Here is a 15,975-nt window from a genome sequence, read left to right on the forward strand (position 1 = left end):
CTGGGACAAAATCAACACCCTGTGAATTTAAACACTAGTTTGGGACTCTTAGTAGGCACTTGGTAGGTACTGATGTAAAATGTTTGCTGAGTGATAACCAGGGATAGTTTCTACGTGGCATAAGGCATGGAGAACTGTGTCCCCTTATTGGCATAAGGTTCTTGAGAAATCCTGTTCTCCCAACGTATGCTCCTATGGTTAAACATGCTGGGTTGTTCTGGCAGCTGGAGGCTTGATGTTGTCATCTCCAGTGTAGGCATTCAGTGTAATAAATGTTAAAATCACACATCCAGGCTGGGTTCTTCAAGTAGGTACCACCAGAAAGCTTGGGTAGCTCAAGAGACCGTCTCACTCTTCACACCCTTAACTTGAAATTATGCCCTTCAGGACACAAGGACACAATTCTCTTTTTTTCTTTTTTTTTTTTCTTTTTTTTCTTTTTTCTTTTCCTTACAATGGCTATGCAGAGCTCAGAGGAGGTTTTAGTAATAATTCCATTCACAGTTGAAGGAAGATATACAGAATCCACCTCTTCTTCCCTTAGTCATGCTGGTTGTGTAGTAGTATCAGGGAAAATTAATTTTCCTCACCATTTATTCAGATATGGGGTATTTATGCAGTGTTCATAGTGCCACATAACAGATACCACAAATCAGTGTGCCTCATGTGCCTAGGGCATGGGTAGACCCTATTTGACACATAACTACATACTTTAGCAGCAATACTAGTTTAAGCAACCCCTACATCCTCCCAAGCTGTTCCTGTCTCTCACCTGTAACTGTATGAGGTGCATGGGATTAGGAACCAGAGATGGGATCAGAATAGTCATCCAGAAGAGATGGTCTTCAATGCAGATCAATTCCTTAATTTACACCTTTCTGTGTCTGCAGAGATTTTTACTAAAACAGCCTCTTTCATTTCTCTCCCTCCCTTCCTCCCTTCTTCCCTCCCAGGGACAGGACTTGGTTTTCAGTTATTTACCATGATTTTCAATTATTTACCATGAGTTTTCAATTGATGTTTCTTGTTGTGGGTTTGTTTTTCCAGATAGTGAACTCATCCTTATAATAGTGGGCACGGTGTTTGGAGCCATTATCCTGGCTTTGGTGATAGCAATCTCTGTCATTTCAATAAGGTAAAAGGATTGCTTTCTTACAATTCCATTCACTGCTGCATGCTTATAGAGTACTAAACTGAAATGTAAAGAGGCACAGGGCTGCAAACATGCTTGCATGTCTAGTTGGGCAGACAAGTTCATTTAAGTTATGTAACCATTAGAATTTGATTTTACCTGTGTGCTCTTCACAGAATTACTTGTTCTTTTGCTGTGAATTTGACTATGAAAGCTTCAGCCAAGTCTTCAAAATACATACCTGACCTGTTAATCTGAATCCTACCCTAGCCAGTACTGATAAGGCGTCCGGGTGAGACTTGAGGAAGGATGCTGACATCAGAAGACAGTGTGTCCCAAACTCAGACCCTCTGCAGTTTTCCCTGCATACCCCTTTCATTTCAATACAAGTGGCATTTCCAGCCAAGCATCTCTTTAAAGCTGGTGTACTGGCAAATTCCCAATTGCAGCTGCACTTCCTCCATTCTCTCCACACAATAAATATAGAAACAGTTGAGCAGCAGCTCTGCCTTTGCTGTCAGTGCTGCCCAGGTGAAGGTGCCTACAAGACCACCCAGAGCAGGTGGAGCTTGTCAGCGGGTGCACAAGCTGATGCCAAATGTGTGTGTGATGTGTGGACTTGTGATCACAGGCAGTTCAAATGCATTGTTTGAGTGCACAGGGTGGGCTGCAGGCACAAGGGCAAGTCTTCTTAACTGGCCCTAATGAATGCCTTCTTTCTTCCTCTGAACAGTCAGTTTGAGTTAGTGGTGATCAAAGAAACTCCCTCAATCTAGGAACTAGTTGAAAGAGGCCAAACTCCTCCTCTGCCTCTCCTAGAAGCTTAGTTCCATCTATGATCTTAAGGGTCTCTTCCAACCCAGGTGATTCTCTGGTAAGAGGTGCCAAATTTCTTGCTCTAGCATTGATAACAAGGGTTTTGCAATAGAAATATCTGTCCCATATTTCAGGACAGGACTGAGCATTCAAAATGAGGTGGGAGTGGACAATTCAGTAAGTTGGACTTCCTCGATAAGTAAGGAACACTAAATGATCTTTAAAAACCTCCTTTGTTCTTTCATTTCCTCTGAAGATCCAAAACCAAACAAGATCCAGAGAAGAAGAGCCTGATGAGGTCAGGATATGCCAATCCAAATACCCCTGATGAAAGATCCTCCACGATGTTCCCCAGAGTCCAGACCACTTCTGGCCATACAAACCCAGGATATCAGCCAAACAACCCATATGAAGGACCTTCCTCAAATAGAGGTCCTTTTCCAGCAAGGGATTATGAAGATTTGGTAAGTGTTTCACGCAGGTTTTGCAGAATTGAGCTCCTGAACTGTGGCATTGTGGGCTACACATTGTTAAAGCCTAACTCCACTCTGCCCATCATCCCTTGGTCTAGAAGGCCAAAGGTGTGAAAAGGCAACCAAACAATTGTAGCTGCACTGAAAAAAGATTCCCTTCTTAGAAAGATCAGCACTCATGGAGACTGTTGTAAAGCCTCAGTTGTTATCCTTGAGTCCCTGGAGGGATATCTGAAAAACAAGGGTTTTAAAGCAAGGGTTTGGGTCCCCAGTGGTGTCCTGTGCTGTAGGACATTTGTCTGTGTTGACAACGCGTTCTTCAGCAGAGACAAGCACGCAAGCACCACAGGCTGTTAGAGCATGTGCTGTGATAAAGGTAGCACAGCTTTTGCATTGCTGCAGCCCAGGGAAGCCTGTCCAGCAGCCGTGTCAGTAGCTGGGAGGTTTGTCTGGAAGGACTGCCGGGTTTATCCTGGAACTCTGCAAGGGAGCTGTGAAGGAAGCAGGGGCTTGGGAAGTACTGCGCTGTGATATGATTGATTCCTGGGTTCTGCATGCATCGATGGGAAGCACGTTGTTCATTCAAATGTTGTTTAAATGACATTTTAGACTCTCCTCTGTCGTATGAGACATTACCTCTGTTCAGTGAAGGAAACCTGGTTAACTGTACATTTACGTGTTTTGCAGAACTGAGGCCTAAACCATGATAGAAGCAACACAGAGACCTGATGTTTAAAAAAACCCAAACAGCCCCACTTTAAAAAAGCTGCCAAATAAGAGAAGAAAACCCCATCTATTTAGTTAGTTAGTGGATCAGATTCACATGCATTTTAGCATTTCTAACTTTTCAAGGGTGTTGACTTTTTGGTGATGGAAATCTGCCTGTTTGGTTTTCCTTGAGGGCTGGTGTGTCACAAAGAGAGGGCTATCATGTGCACTGTGGTACATGATGAACTATTCTGAGGAAGCTTTCTGACCCAGAGCTACTCTTGATTTCTTTTCTTCTCTTTTCTTTTCTTTTCTTGTTCAAATTCTCTGTAGTACAAAATATCACGGGAGCCTGAGGGCTTTAGGATGCAGAGAAGATACTAAGTGACCAGAAGGATGGGTAACCACCACAGCAAGGGTTCAGACCAAAGAGTTTCCGAGCCTCTCACCAATGCAGTTACTTCAGCAGAAGCAACAGCAAAGTCCATAACCCCAGATTCTCCGAAGACTTTCTAAAGGAAAACCCCTGCTTGAAAGAGACCATGGACAACTCTCCAAAATAATGGGAAAATGAAACAGAGGGTAGGGAGAAGAAAAGGACTTTTAAATGAAATATCGGGCTCCAATAAACCATAGACTTCTTTCAGGAGGCCATACATTGTCAAAAAAATGAGATACCATGATTTTAATGCTGCTGACCTTCTGGAAGATGATCCAGCCAATATGTACGCTGAGAAAAGTCGGCACCCAGAGCTTTGCCTGTATTTGTGCTCAGTCCAATTTGGCTACAGGCAGCCTTCATGGCTTGGGGAAGAGAACCTAACCTGTTTCTCTCTACTGTATCAGGTATGGTTTTGCCTCCTCCTCAACCCCCCAGTATTTCCTATCTGAAAGCATTCACTTCAGATCTCTGCTGACATGCATTGTGTGAGACAATGGTACTTGTCTGACCTTTTATGCAGCCTTCCTTGCCAATACAATGACAAGAAACAGTATCTTAAACATCATTGTTCTCCATCTTGCAGAACTACATTGATACTACGTTCTCAGCTCCTGTGGAAACTGCTAGCATTTTTGCTTCTCTTGCACTCTTTATGTTTTGATTGAATTACCTTGTTTGTGGGTTTTGTTTTTTTCATTTCTTATGTGCACTCAATAAATCTGTCTGTAAAAGAATCTACATTTCACCATACATTACTGACTGTGCGTTATCTATTGACTAAACATTAACATTTCCTTAAATAAATAATATATATATGCACTCAAATATGTACATATATTTATAGGGTGAGTTCATTTAAAGCATCATTTAAGTCCATGTTCTATTTTGTGATTGGTTTGTATATATGCAGGTTTACTTTTCCTATTAAACATTTTTGTTTCTCAGTACTAAGACTTTCTTTGTTGCTGTCCAGTGGTGTAAGCAGGTTGGGTTTTTTTACAACTGTGGAGACTATTTTATGTTCAAACTTGTGCAGAGTTTAGATGCAGGTCTGCACAGACTGACTGTATCAGCACCCAGCTTTCGGTCAGAGGTTCCAATCAGAAATCTTACTAAACCTTCTCTAGCGAAAGAAGACAGCCCTTGTTTGGAGCAGTAGTTCAGAAGGAGCCTGGTGAGAAAAGGTGCATTTTTTCCTCTGTTGTTTTTCTGGGTTTTTACTGTTTCTTTCTCCCATGTGCCCCTGTCCCTTGGCTGCTGCCAGTGCCTGCCATCGGCAGGTGCCTCTAGGTGCCCAGATTCTGGTGGCCTTAACCAGCTGCAGTGTTTGTGTGCATCTCTACATGGATGAGGCAACCTTTACTCCACACAACCAGGGCTAGCTGGATTTAGCTGTTTGTGATACCTTATCCAAAGCATGGTGGAGACTTGGTCTTATTTTCTTGGCTTTTCCCTTGAGAGGACTCAAGCACAAGGAGCAAAGCAAGGCATGGTGGCTACCGTTAGCACAAGAGGTGGAGAGACCCCGTCCTTTTTCCAGAAAAGTCCTACAAGGGGGGCCAGCTCCCTTCCCCAACACTCTCATTAATATAAAGCCCCTCATGCCTGCTGCCCCTATCTTTCGTTTTGAGCCCTGTATGTCCTTACCACTCCCTGGGTAAAGATGATGCTCCCCACTTCTAATCCCCCTGCCAAGTCCTTTCCTTTCCCCCTTTTTTTCCTGATTTTTCAGCAGCAAGAAGAGGTTCAGCTTCCAGCAGAACACTCTGGTGAGTTTGCATGGATTGAGACACTGAAGAACAGGTGGGATACAGGCAGAAGACATGAGAAAAGGTCACAAAGCTCAATGTAGACTTCTACATCGTCCAGCAGCTGCTTTTTCTTGGATACCCCCTCCTCCATTTCTTTGTAAGGCAGGCTGAAAGTTGGAATTACATGGAGCCTAATAAAAAGATTTCTCTATGTCAAGATCACGCCCAGGCATGATGGTCCTTCATTGAGGTAAATTGCCCTGTTCCATCAGCTTAGTGCAGAGGATCCTTAAGCCACATGTAACAGTAGCCTGCTACAGAGGCACAGGGAAAGGCTGTTAAGTGTTATCTCTTATTCTTTCACAAAGCAATAGGGGTTGGAGATGCAGCTGGAAGCTGAATGATAAACAGAACTATAATGCAGTAAAACTTTATTGAGGGTGTGATATCTAGACATGTTTGGTAATTGATAATAACAGCAGCAAAAATAGTCAGGTGTTTGCGTCATCTGACTGGAGGAATTTTCGTTGCTCCAGTTCAAAGCTGATTCCTGTAACTGCACCCAGTTCTCATTCAGGCTGTGCTGGGAAGGGGCTATCAGATACCACGTTCAGACTATTGCTCTTTAGCATTTCAAAGGCTGCTCCAGCTATTTTATCTGGGTCAGAATTCTGTACTGAAAGGGCAAACTCTGAGGTGTTTCACTTTTATTTCGCAATTAGCAATGTGTGATTCAGTTGGGAAGCACGGAAAACAACTCTTTGTGGTGTTTTATGGTTGCTGCTGATTGGCTTGTGTGTTGCTTCAGCTGCCCATCCTTCAAAATCCAGCTGGGTGTGGGAAAGGGAGCCGACCCTCACCCATCAGTGGGACATGTCTGCAGGCAGGGTGAGAGGCTTCAGGAAACTGCCAAGACTCCTCTCACATCTGGGGATCTCCCGTCCATCTGCCTGGAGATACAGGGAGTCCTGCTAGCATGGAACCCACAGAGGATGTGGGAAGACTCAAGTTGTCCTGATCAAAAATAACACCAGAGACATTTCTTGGGCCATCTGCACAGGGTGTGCTAAAACCTCTAAATGAGTTGGGGATGGAGGTTTGCACGATTATAGCACATACTTGTGTGGGGTGTTGGGATCACTTAAGTCACACACTGCTCTTGTTCACCTGCCCACACCTGAGCAAACTGAAGTGTTTCGGGGAGGTAGGGGAGGAGTATGGTGTGGTGGGTGGCTGTGGGGTAAGAGACTGGGTCTGGGCCTTAGAGGAGTAACAGTCAGACAATAACGTGATGGGACAGAGGAGTAAGGATGGGCCTCATCAGGCCTGATGGATCTTGTGCTGTTTGCACTGCTTATGCCTCAAAAATGAGACGTGAGACCCTGCGTCCAAACACTCCCCAGCAAAGCCCAGCTGCATGCAAAAAGTGGCACATTCAGCCCTGAAAGCAGGAAACATTTTGTGTTTTTCTGGTTACCTGCTGTTGAAAACCACTCCTTGTTTCCTTTATGAGACTGTTTTTACATAGATCCTGCATGTGATGTGCCAGGCTGGACGCACAAATAGGTAAGAGCGAGGAATGAAGGTAAAGCACTTCTTGTGTACTTCCTTTGTCTTTGATGGCTTGTTGTTTTCAAGGTGAACAGTAGCACTCCTTCCAAGAGGAGGTACAGGGGTAAGGGAAAAGGAGCCTCTTTTCCACAGTGAGGGCGACAGAGCACTGGAATAGGCTGCCCAGGGAGGTGGTGGAGTCTCCATCTCTGGAGATATTCAAGACCCGTCTGGACGCCAACCTGTGCAATATGAGCTGGGGAGCTGCTCTGGCAGGGGGGGTTGGATCCGATGATCTCTTGAGGTCCCTTCCAACCCCTATGATTCTATGATTCTATGATTCTCTTCTCTAGATAGATGTGCTCCCTTCCTCACTAGGAATGGCCTCCCCAACAGCAACCCCCGTTACAGAGAGCTGTTAGGGAAACACAGGCGAGGGCTGAAGGGATTCAGGTAGGTGGGCCTGGTGAACATCACAGTCCCTACCTGGTTTTGGGAAGACGACCACGGTTTCATCCCAGCCTTAGGAACGTTACTTAGGAGGTACCACCAGGGACAGATGATCCTGCTTGACATTTGGGGCTCATTAGCCCGTAGCCACCAACCACAGCAAGGCAAGTGAGGCAAGCCTAGCACTGCCTCATTCATCTTCTGCTCCTGCGAAAGGAGGACTGTCATCTGTCAAGTTTGGCAACTGCAAAGTCATCAATTGCCATTTTTTCCTAGCTTCCCACCCTTCATCCATTTCTTTTTTTAGCCCAGTAATGCTTCCTGTTTCAAATCCTTGTGCCTCGTGTTTGCGGATGGAACAGCTTTGCTTATTAAGTGTTCCTAGGAGGATTGAACTGACTTCTCCCAGGTTTTGGCACATGAGGTGAAGATACTGATTTTTTGCAGCAAGTAGTCAAAAATAAAAATAACCCCCAAACCCAACCCTAAAAGCCAAAGTGCTCTAAGAATGGGGAAATCCATAAAGCACGTCAAGTCACAATTAAACAAGAAAAAAATGGGGCTAAAAATAAGAATCTATAAATTGCCTTGCAAAGGATGCTCTAACTGCTGATAAAAGGCTCTTTAAATATATCAAAGCCACAAGGACAAATACAAAATCGGTGAGAATACTGATGACAAGGGTAACAAAGAGGCAGATGGGGATGATGAAGATGTAGCAGAGAAGCTCAGTGATTTCTTTGTGGCAGTTTTTACAGCTGAAGCTGCTGGGGAGCTCTCATCTGTCGCACTCTGGCACAGGTCAGCCAGAGGGAGCCGGGCAATCAGAAGTAAAAAGGTAAAGAGTAACACCGAGTAAAGAGGCAGCAGGAGTAAAGGAAAGTAGGTGGAATAACTAGGTAATGGGAGGAGTAGGGTCAAATAGATATAGTGGTGGTTAATAAGTGACCAGGAGCGGGTCTTGCTGATCCAGTGCTCCCAAAGGAGCAGGAGCAGTGCAGCCCAGTGGTACCCAGCTCTGTTCCCAGGCACCACAAAGACTTGCTGAGGTGCACTGAGCCACCATGATGAATCTCTGAAGCCACTGACTCGGGTTGACAGCCAAACACCCACCAGAATCTGGGGGTACGCAGAGCTAAAGGAGGCCAGCATAAAGCAGACAGAAACAAAAATATGGGTGCAGGTGGTGAACTTGCTGCCACAGAGGGTTGCAGATGCTGTGCCTGCAGGTTCAAAGAGATTAGGCAAATTCAGGGATGCAAATACATGACATGTACCTTCTAACAGCATAATGAGAATGTTGGGGGTGTTGGAGGAAGGGGCTGTAAAGGGTGCCAGGCCCCCAAGATATTCCCTTCTGTTTGCAGGTCCCGGAGCAGAGCCTGGGGCTGGATTGACAGCCTGGGCCAGGGGGATGTTTCTCACCTTCTGAAGTTCTGCTTTATTCAACAGCAGCATGGGCTGAAAGGCGATGCCCACGGTGCACAAAGATAGCATGTCTTTCATCCCCTAATGATCCCCAGCAGTTCATTTGCTGGAGAAGCTGGTAAGGCACTGTAAAAACAGCCCCATAAAGGAAACAAGGGAAAGCTTCTGCAAGCAGATAACAAAAAATGCAAAGCTCTTCCCACCCTCGAAACTGAAAGGTGCTTTCACACGCAAACTCCAAAGGGCAGCCTCTGGAGAGCAAAGTCTGCTCCTCTCCATAAAAAACAAACCAAGACCAACAGTTCCCACCCTCCCTCTCGTGGTGGGAGCAGACAGCTTGTGAAGGAGCTGTGATTCGACTGCTTCCCTCGCTGTCTCCAAACCCAGGGCAGTGTTCCCCACAGCACCCACCAAGGTGGCAGCATCAAGAGGAGCAGAGAGAAAATATCTTGCCCATCTGCTGGCCCAAACATGGCAGATGTTTGCTCTGAGGAGCTGAGAAACCTGCAGAGCCAGATAAGGTGGGAATGGGAAAATAGAATCATAGATTGTGTAAGGCTGGAAGGGACCTTTAAAGGCCATCTAGTCCACTCCCTCCCACAGTAAGCAGGGACAACTTCAAGTTGCTCAGAGCCCCATCAAGCCTGACCCTGATGATCTCCAGGGTTGGGGCTTCCACTACCTCTCTAGGTAACTTGTTCCAGTGATCCACCATAGGAAGATTTTTTTCCTATTATCCAAACTAAATCTCCTTTTTTGAGTTTAAAACCATTACCTGTCATAATGGGTCTTCCCCAGTTCTTCCCTAGTTTTCTTATAGACACCTTTCAGGCATCGCAAGGCCACTATAAGGCCCCCCTGTAGACTCCTCCAAGCTGAACAACCCCAACTCTCTCAGGCTGTCTTTATAGGTAAGGTGCTCCAGCCTTTTGATCATTTTTGTGCCCCTATAGAACACTGAGATGAGTAAGACATTTTGCCCAAGACTCCAGAGAGGGCTGTGGGGGGTCTGACATTGCTTTTGGTGGGCATCTATGGCAGCCAAGCATTTCCTTTGCTTTTGGTCTGGTGTAAACCATTAAAACCTCTGTTAGCACCCTGGAGGATGTCTGTCCCCGCTGCTTTCCCAGCTTGGTCATTGCTTTCACAGTCAGTTTTCCAAAGGGCCATTAACAGCTTCCCAGAGTATTGTCTGTCACCCTCTGTGGGGTGAGACAGTTCCCTCACAGGTGCCATTGCTGCCTGCCTGTGCCCACTGACCCAACCCTGGGTAAATGTTGGGGCATCTCTGCTTCTCCTTTAGTTGAGGATATCTGGGTGTAGCTGGGGAAAGAAAGTCTGCTGCAGAAATGAGGCTTTGGAAAAAGGCTTTCTCTGAAGGTTTTTTTTTAATCTGTAGGGATTCTTTTTATGGGGTAAATCAGCCAAAAATTAAAAAGAAAATAATGTTTCATGTCCAGGACAGTCAAAGAATTCAAGAGATTGTTTTAATGCCAAGGCACCTAATTCCCTCTCAAGTAGAGGAATGCTTAAATTGGTGGGAATCAGGGGTCAAGTCCAGGCAGGTATTTCAGCACCTAACTTGTACCGACATTAATGGGAATAAGAGTCCCTGGGGCAGTATTGTGGACCTAGGCCTGTATATCATTCCTATAAATGAAACAGGGCTTATGTTGCACATGTGTAACAGCACGTTATTATTCTTTTCAAAGCAAGGTTTTTCCTTGTAGACTTTTCATCATTCCCCAACTGTTCTGTCCTTCTAAGGCCGGCGTGAACAGATTCTGCCACAAGCTCGTGCTGGGCAGAAACCACTTGCCAGAAAAAATTATGCAAAACCCCAGAGTCCAGTGATTTATTTCAGATAGAGATTAAATAGCCAAGTGTCCACTGAGGTTTGAAAAAGCTGCATGGGGGCACGGGGAGGCCCAAACCACACAGATTCAGGGGGAATTTCTTGGAAAGCCATTAGTAACTCCTGAGCGCTTCGCTCGCCCGGGCGCTTGGGGCCTGGGCTTTTACTCCATTCAGTGGGAATTTAGCCAGAGATTTGAGTGGAGCCAATCCAAGCTGGCTCTGCCCACTGACATATTAAATCATACGAAATGATGCTACCCCCACGTGTACCCACAGGAAGGGAATCTCTTTGGGCTGTCCGTCCCACACGGGTTCTATCAGAAACCCTTGGCTAGTTGCACCCAGGCATTGCTCCCTGCTTTTATGGCTCTCCATTAGCCCTAATCAACACGGGTCCCGTTTATTTGAGGCAAGATGTGCGGGAAGAGAGGAGGTTTCTTAATTCACCACGGTGGGCGGTATGTAGCGACCTTCAGGCTAGAGAAGGCTCCCTCCAGCTCCCTCCGTCGCCTGGCAGGATCCCTGGCCACGAGATGGAGCTGGCTCTTCGCAGTTGCACGTCCAGCCACGCGAAAGGCAAAAAAAAACCCTTTTAATGAGCTCGTTTTAGCTGGTATTAACCATTAACAGAGGCAGGTTTCCAGTGAACTGCTGAGTTTTGACCCTCTCCTGTGTCACAGCCTTGTGCGTCCCCATGCCTGGCCGTTTGATAGCACAGTACTTAACTCCAGGGATTGGGGTGTATTTTTCAGGGTGGCCCATGGCTGGAGACAGATCAGTATGCAAGTGAGTCTCTCCCAAAAACAGCCTCTCAGGCAGCCAAGTGCCCCCCACCCAGCTCTGGGAGCTATATGGACTCCAAAACTTGCCAACTGTGGTCTGGCTCCATCCCCACTGTCGGGAGAACTCTTTACGCACCTTAGGGTCACAAGGGAAATCTCCGCTGCGAACCTCCCTTGCTTCCAGCAGCTCCAGGCATGGACTTGCACAGAGGTTTATTCTGAACCCTGCCTTTATTCATGAAGGAGAGGGTCAGAGCTTGGCAAGAAGATTATAGGTGATGTTCTCTGGTTCCAAACATTACCCCAGTGCTTCCCTTCAGGAGGTAGGATGTGATAGCACTGCTCTTAGATAGCTGAGAGCAGAAGTTGGTCCTTAGGTGATAAAAGATATTTTTATACCTATTTTTGCAGCAGGCAGCAGCAATACGAGCTGCACCTTTGGCCAGAGGATAGCACGTACTGGTTCAGATAGGATGACTGCCACTTTCTGGCATGCGATTGTTGCTTATTACTGACATGCATTTTGTGTGACTTGGAGTTTGTTTGTAGCTACCATGGGAAAAAAAGCAGGAAACAAACTTGTTTCATGGCTGTGAAAGGCCTGGCAGCAGGACTAGTGGGCTGCCTTGGGTGAAGAGGCAGCATGGGGACAACAAAGCTGCACAGTGCCCATGGGCTCCCACTTCCCACCATGGTGTAGCCACGAGGACCCAACAAACAGCACGGTGAGGAACCAGGAAGGGAGGGGAAGCATTTCCCTAACACTAGAACTGTGTGTAATACAATGGAGGTCCCCAAGGTTTTAATGAGTTGGCTTTTTATTTTATATCTTTGATCCAACCCCTCAGCTTGACCCCAGCATCCCCAAAACTCCTTTTTATTAAAACCTTAAATCTGCCCAGCTTGATTATCACCAAAGTTCCTGTTTTGCCCTTCTTTTGTTGTATGAAGGACTGCAGGGACCAATGGACTGAGGGATGTTCAGGACCTGCTGCATGCTGGCGGTGCCTGAGGCCATGCTGCACCTGAGCTCCCCTTTCAGCCATCACCAGCTTCATTGGGACTTCTTCACCTGCCTTATCTGGCCTTCTGGCATGTGATAAAGCTGTGCTTGAGATCCTACGGCTTCTGAACTCACCACAGATACAGCGGGGAATGAGTTACATCCAATAATGAGGTTAAAAAGAGTTATATCCAGTCAGAAGATGACTCTTCCAGCTGGGGCTGCTAGTAAGTATCAACCCTAAACTTATGCCACAGATTCTAGAAACAGATGTCCTGGGATTTTACTGTAGGATCAAGGCAATAATTTGTGAAACATCAAGGCAGAGGTGGAGTGTCACCCTGAAACAGGCTGTGGGCATGGGCTGGGGCTCTGGGACAGGCATTTTGCTTGGACTGGGGCAGAAAAAGGAGTCATCATTGAAAATTTAGAACTTCATCCATACCATGGCAGACATCTAGACATGACTCAGAATCTTTTATCCACCCTTCCTGCCACGAGGAAGACATAAAAAAGAAATCCTATCTTTAAAATGCCAAAAGTATCTCTGATTAAGCACTTTATCTGTTTTGACTGATAATAAAAGAGCCAAGGAACTAACTTAAATTGCATTGCTTGCAAATGCATGCCTAGGTCAGAGACACCGGGTTTATGCCCTGCTTTGGCCATAGCTTTAAACACAAGTGATAAGAAAGCAAGCACAAAGATCAGGTCTTTCCAGCCCAGGGGTTTTCCTCTCTCTGTTTCAGCAGAACTGTGCAATGATACTCAAAACCCAGGTTCAAGGGCTTCTGTGGCACCTAAATCCTTGAAGGAACCTGAGGAATCTCAGTCCCACGGAATAAGTGAATCTCGAGAATGGTGCTTCATAGACAGGAGCCATGATGTTCAAGAGAGAACATATATGGGCAGCAGGGACTGCTGTTCCTGGAGATCAAGAGTAACTTTCTTGCAGGTCACCCCTTTGCAATCCCAATGTGATAGAGCCCTTCTTTGGGGTCCCATCCCAAAATCATGGTGCTGCCCCAAATTCATCTTCAGCTGGTTGGTCTGATCTCTTTGTCCTTGATAATCTTGTTCTTCCAGGAGAAGGAAGGGCTTGTCTGGTTTCATACATGGAGGCAATCTTCTTTTTGGGGACCTACTGTCACGCTGTCCCTGACTCCAGGAAAGCAGCCAGCACACATCAGTCCAGCACCCTCATCACTGGTAAGCAGACAGATTAATATAAATGCCTTATCTGGGGACCTCATTTCAGGCCACACTTTGCCTCTGCTGATGCTTCATTTCTTGGTCTGTAGCTAGCCTCAGGAACACAAAGATGCCTGCTCACTCTGGAGCTGAGCTGCCCACCCTGAGGTGGGTGCATTCCCCACATTCAACCATGTTCAACCACTGCAAAGTCCCCTTTTGAGGTTACAGCTGCTCGCTTGGTCTTTACTACAATTACATCCCTTTTTGTTGCTGCATCTGGGGCAAAGAGCACAGCGCTGGCTTCGGAGAAGGGTATTAATATCATTCTCGTTGGGGAAGCTGTGGCCCTTCCTCCCCTGCAGTTCTGTGGGGTCTTTCCCTGCACAGCCCTGGGCCCACAGCGTGGTGTGTGGGTCATGGGTGACCTACTGGGATGAGAGATGTGACCTGGGCATCTGCAGCACCTTCACAAAGGTTTGTCTTGAAAAATATGATGATAATGCTACAGAACTGGTAGCTGAAGGTGAGCCTTGACAACAGCCCATGGCTTAAAAAATGTGTAGCAGCAGCTCCTGACCTTCTCCCTTCTCTCAGGAGTTTCTCACGGGGGCTGCACAGCCCAGTCAGCCTGGGCATGACGGGCAGCAGGGGCTTGTGGCAATGCCACAGGGCCCATGGGAAGTGAGGGCAGGCACTCGACCTCGGCTGAGCCCAGCTAAATATAACTGGTGAGCTCCTACGCCTCGCCTGGCTCCGGTCCTGAGGCCACCGATTCCTTCTGAACGTCATCCCTCTCTTCCTCAAAATCCTCTTCTCTGCTACTTGAGATGCCACAGCCGAGTGGCATCACAAGGCGGTTTTCTTTCCCCCTGTGAAGTTTCCTTCTATGACCCTGCTTTTCCTTTCTCCCCCTTGTTCATCCACCGCCTGCCCCTGCACAACTGCTCCTTCCCCAGCGGTGGCATGGCGGGACATGGGGACAAGGGACTAGAGATGAGGGACAAGGGATGAGGACATCCTTGCTCCTCCAACCAAGGTAATTAAAGCTCTCTCATACAAATGTGTCTGTGTACGTTTGGATGCGTGGTTGTGTCTCAGGGTACTTGGGCATGGCCAGAAAACCTGAGAAGGGACTTTCAGGTTTACATGAAGCTTTTCTGGGCGCTAAGGCTCACATCAGGCATTTTATCTCATTCAAACATAAGATCTGCATGTAATTTTCTTTCTCTTCACAGAAATTCCAAGAACACACCACAGCAGAATAACCTGCTTGGAGTCCCCACACACCACAGCTTCCATTCCCAGGTCAGTCAAGATGTGGCTGCTACTAATTGTGTTATAAACAAATGGCAACAGCATGTGCCTTATTGTACTGTTGGGATGAGAGGGATCACAGATGTTGCCCCTCGTCCACGCACAGCCAACAGCTTAAGGACAGCCCATGGGTCACAGCCTGGCCCTCGCAGCACATTCCTAACACAGCAGAGGGTTTGGTGAGGGACTTACTAATGCTTCTGCACTGGTATGCTTCTGAGCTGGGATGCTCCTAGGGCTGCAACAGGACTCAGCACATTTAGCAGTACTGGAACAGTTAAAATGTTACGGGTATTTCCTAAGACAACAAATAATGACTTTAAACCCAAACCTGGTGCCTCCCAGGGGTATGGAGAGGCTGATGAAACCAGCGAGGTCTCTGAAAGCAGCATTGGGAATTGGTGCAGGTAAGGGGAAATGTTGGCAGGTGACCCTACAGAGAGTCACTTCTTTCTGAGAACAGCAGTGCCACAGGCTGCATTCGGGGTGTGTGTTTGAAGCAGACCTAATGGTGAGATTTGGTAGATATAAGTGGCACGAAGATCTGCAGGCCATGGGCAGTCAGCTGTTACTACAGACTGCCTTTAGAACCGGTGAGCAGCTCTACCACTGATTTATGATTTCTTTGTAAACCAGAGGAACACAAAAAGCTCCCCAGGAACCCAAACACAACCATAAATCTGCTGTTTCCTTTAGACCTGAACCGTTGATGTCCCATCGCGCCAGGGACAGGCGGTGGGTACGTGGGCAATGCCAAAAAGCCAGCAGGCAGGGCGGCGCTGCCCGGGTGCCCTTGGCTAGGGAGCCCTGGGACAGATGGATGCGGTTTGTTTGCGCAGAGAAGATCCCTGAAGCAGGAAAATGCCACGGGAGAGCGGCCACTGACTCGTGGGGACATCCGTGCCCCTGCTGCGAGGCCAGAGAGGAGGGTGTGCGTTGTTTGTGTGCCTGTGGTACATACATGTGTGTGCCTGCTCGTGTGGCCGTGCACACTGTGCACGTCTGCCTGTGCGTTGCGTGTCCGGCTGTGCCTGTGCGTGTGCATCTCCGTGTCTGTGTGAGCGTGCACGTATC

Source organism: Gallinula chloropus, assembly GCF_964237585.1.
Source record: "Gallinula chloropus genome assembly, chromosome: 5".
In the NCBI taxonomy this organism is placed as follows: Eukaryota; Metazoa; Chordata; class Aves; order Gruiformes; family Rallidae; genus Gallinula; species Gallinula chloropus.